Here is a 4793-nt window from a genome sequence, read left to right as displayed (position 1 = left end):
ACCAGAACCCATGGCCTCTCAGGCCATGGATGATCTATGCGCACCTCCTATCGCTCCTATGTGCTTGGTACTCGAAGGTTCGAGGCTAGACCTCAAAGGTCTCCACCTAGACCTCCGCCGACTTGAGGTTCCCGGCCATCTCCGGCCTGGCTCCGGCGCATCTTAGCCTCCTGAGCCTGTTTCNCTTGTTAGCAACCCTTATGTGTAAATTTATTTGCATACTTGTTTACATTAAAGTCACAACATAGCATGGCCGGGAACCACACTAGTGGATCTCGAGGGGTGCCTAACACCTTCCCCTCGAGATAATTTCTAGCCCTTACCCGAACTCTGGTTTTCCAACTCAAAAACCCTTAGTGTCCTAATGCACTTAATCATTAGGTGGCGACTCTTCAATTCCAAAAACCCAATTCCCAAACGGGAATAGAGTTGTCTTCCCGAATGTCGTAAACCCGATTTCGCGAGAAAAAGGGGGCGTCGACAGCATGGCGACTCTGCTGGGGAATTCTTTAGGCTTTTACCACTTCATGTTATATGTGACTTTATTGTTTTCTTTATTGCTTTGTTTAATACCTTTATTCGAAACTAACTTGTCTTTTGTTTCTTTTTCTTTAACGCTTTCATTTACTGCTTTCCTTCAATACCGTTGTAATTTCTGAGCAATTATTGTAATCATTATGAACGTGAAAATACGCGACAATTTGTTTCATTCTTGTAATTGCATCTTCAACATCATATTCCACTCGTGCCAAACAAATACCATAGCAACGCTTGATGAGTTGTTGCGCTCTTCCGATATTATTACCCCTAAATTTGGCAAAGGCATATTTGCGGTAAAACTAGTCGATCAGCGGTGCAGTCGACGGTTCCGTGCCTTTCCCTCTTGAGTTGTCCGCTCAAGGGTACCGGTCTAGCACCCCGTAGAAACCTTATTCTGTTAAAACTGTGCATGCATCACTGTCAAATCTAGTCGAGTCAGTTATGCTGTCCACATAATGACTCTTTAAGATAGCCTTGTCCAAAGTCCACTGGGTTCCCTTGGGACCCAAACGGACAACACCATACTCTGTGCATTTATTTGGAGAACTAAATGCTGCTTATGCGAATTATTGATTTAAATAGTCGAGTACGGCGGGGGTAAGGGACTAACGCTTTGTTTTGTAGAAAATGAAGCATGAAATCCCCAGATTCGGCATGGTAACCAATATTCACCCGAGGTTGCTAAGATGGTGGGAGGACCTTCATTCCAGTGACCGAACTCTTGTCCGCAAGTATTTGGGAAACTTACCCTCTCTTTTGGAAATTCAGCCGGACAATAAAATCATAGAGGCTGCGACCTTATACTGGGACAGTGATAGATCGGTATTTCGATTTGGGGACCTTGAAATGACTCCGCTGCTTGAGGAAATAGGAGGGTTAGCCGGTATTCCTTGGGAGACTCCGGGTTTGCTCATGCCAGAAAACCGCAAGGGTAAAGGATTCTTCAAAATGATGGGGTTGAAGAAAAATTCAGATTTGACTTGTTTGAAGGACTCCTATGTTCCTTTCGACTACCTGTACGAGAGGTACGGTCATAGCAAGTCCTACCGCACCTATCTAGACGAATTCACCCTCACATCATTGGGGCATATCCACATGAGAGTTTTCGTCTTCATGTTCTGCTTCCTGGGAATGATAGTGTTTCCCATGAAGTAGGCTAGGATCCATACCAGACTAGCCATGGTCGCCAAGACACTAATGGAGGGGATTGAAGGGCAACATTTCAGCATAGTGCCCATGATTGTTGCGGAGATCTACCGAGCTTTGGAAAATTGTCAACGAGGGGACAGTCATTTCGAGGGATGCAACTTATTACTCCAACTCTGGCTTATAGAACATCTCCAAAAGGGACGATACCGTCAAGAGCTTCCGCGAAGGCCGTGGAACGATCATATAGCCATTTACCATCCCAATAGAATGAACTATATGCCTGACATGTTTGCTCGGCCAGGGGATGCTCGAGGATGGGTAGAATTGTTTGAAAACTTGAAAGAAGACAAGGTGCAGTGGATGTTCGAATGGTTCCCACTGGAGAGTTCATCATCCGCTCTCGGGACGCTCCATTCCTTATACTCATTGGCTGAGGGGAACTTATCCCTATGTCCCTCTCCGAGTCATGAGGCAGGGAGGTAGGAAGCATGTCGTACCAAAGGTCGAGAAGATGAGTCATTTCAGGGTTGATTTCCAAGACGACGACAACCCATACAAATGTCAAGCTCAACAAATGTGGAACAGCAAGATCGTCCTGGAGAGGGATTCCATGGAACCTGACAGGTATCATGCCGGCTACACCTCATACTATTCAGGTTGGCTAGAGGAAGATCATGCTGGGTTAGGACAGCCTGGGTCTGTTTGAGGTCACAGGGTCATCGACGAAAGGGCTGAGATACAGGTTAAGTACAATCAGTTGCGCAAAAGGATCAGGAGAGTGAGCATCAGGAGATTCAGGAGGCTAATCAAAAGTTGATCGAGGAATGGAAAGATATGGCTATCAGAGCCAACAAGCGCCTGGGGCATTTGGAGCGAGGGTTAGTAGAGCTGGAAGGGAAGTTCATCCGGAGGATCGAGAATTGCCAAAACGCCGAGGGTAATGAAAGAGGACATTTGGCTAGGGCTTATCTGCTGCTGGGATTGCTTGAGCTGGTGATGCTGTTCGATGGAGCCAAAGATGCCGAGTCTGGGGAAGGTCCTTCTGGGACCAAATAGTTAGAAGTTTCTTTTCATTGAAATGTAATAAGGCCAATGGCCATTAATGACATTTTTACTTTACGCAATTTTAGTGTCGTTTTGGGATTCGTCTTGTTTTATCAATAAAATGAGGCATTTAGCATTATAGTTCTCCAAATCAACTTGTCGCTAGGCCTACCTCGGGCACAACGAGGCACCCAATTTAGGACTTGATTTATATTTTTATGTTATGTGTTTAAATACCGCAATATTTTTCTCAGAATCCGTACTGACTTGCTACCCTTTTTGTTTTTACTTTTATTCTTTATTCCCCTCCCTAAAAGGTTAGTTCGTGCATTCTGGCATCGTCAGCTTACTCCACAAGATCTAAGGGCCCTCCACTTCCTCCTCTTCCAAGTCCTATCAAAAGCAAGAACAAAGCAAAGATGGAGAACGTGAACAACATCAGAAAGGATGACTCAGCTGAAAGGGTAGAGGTTCCTCAGGGTGTTCAGGTATCCAAAAGAAAGTGCCGCGCAGCTCGAACAAAAGTTACTGAAATTTCAAGAAGAACTAGACCAAGTTCGGAACTTGGCAAGTCTGTCATTCTCCCTCACGACTCCAGACATCAACTTTCCCAATGCTCAACACCCCATACCTCTGCAGAACATCCCAAAGCCGCAGAAACAACCCGCTACTCATCAAAATTGCAACACATATCACAACAACACTCCACTCCTCATCCCTGAACCATCAAATGATCATCCCCACCACACTCCCATATATGTGGAAACCATGCCACAATACACTCAACCCATTACAAACACACTAGAGTCTGATGACAAAGACTCTCTCATCAAGAACCTGGCAGCTGAGCTCAAAAAGTTGACTAGCCGGGTCCAGGGCGTGGAAGGAAACAAAGGCATTGAAGGGTTGAATTATGAGGATATTTGCATCCAGCCGGACATTGAACTTCCCGAGGGGTACAAACCTCCCAAGTTTGAAATGTTTGACGGCTCAGGGGATCCTAGAGTCCATCTGAGGACATGTTGTGATAAACTGGTCGGTGTAGGAAGAGACGAGAAGATTCGCATGAAACTCTTCATGAGAAGTTTGAAAGGCGATGCGCTATCTTGGTACATTAGCCAAGATCCCAAGAAATGGACGAGCTGGGTAGGAATGGCATCCGATTTCATGGACAAGTTCAGGTTCAACACAGAAAATGCACTAGATATCTTCTACATTCAGAATCTGGAAAAGAAACCCACTGAGACATTCCGCGAGTATGCTACTCGATGGAGATCCGAGGCTGCTAAGGTCAGGCCGGCCTTAGAGGAAGAACAGATGAACCGATTCTTCGTCCGAGCGCAAGATCCGCGGTATTATGAGAGGTTAATGTTGATAGAGGGCCAAAAATTCTCTGATATCATCAAGCTAGGAGAAAGGATTGAAGAGGGCATTAAGAGCGGAATGGTCACTAATTTTAAGCACTGCAGGCTACCAACAAAGCCCTACAATCTGGTGGCGCGTCCAAGAAAAAGGACGTGAGCGCCGTGATGGTTGCACAGTGAACCAAGTCCCCAATAAAATACCAAGCCTAACCGGTACCCCCTATCACATACCAACCTATCCCCAAGTACCAAGAAACTCTGCCTTCTTACCAAATTCCATCACCCGCTTACCAATCGTCTCCCTCTCCCACATATCAACCCACCTCACCAAGATATTCCCAACCTGCACCCGTCTACCAAGCCTATAAAGCCCACAACCAATCACCTCCCGCTCGACAAAATTTCCCCAGGCCACACCCTAACTTTGACCTCAAACCTCCCAGGCAATACACCGCCATCACCGAGCCAATCGACCAACTATATGAAAAACTCAAAACAGCCGGTTACGTCACCCCAATCCCTGATACGCTCAAATTACACTTTTAAGAAATAGTGTAAGGCGGTCGATGCCAAATATAGTAACCCAACAAGGTTGGGGTCGAATCCCATAGGGAATAGGTGTGAAAAGGTTACTCGAATAGTGTGTTGCTCGACTAAAGTCGTAATTCTACCCACTTAACGATAACAAGAGTGTGA

Source organism: Nicotiana attenuata, unplaced genomic scaffold (genome assembly GCF_001879085.1).
Source record: "Nicotiana attenuata strain UT unplaced genomic scaffold, NIATTr2, whole genome shotgun sequence".
NCBI classification, from domain to species: Eukaryota; Viridiplantae; Streptophyta; class Magnoliopsida; order Solanales; family Solanaceae; genus Nicotiana; species Nicotiana attenuata.
The sequence above is the reverse complement of the archived record's forward strand: the minus strand, read 5'-3'. Positions refer to the sequence as shown.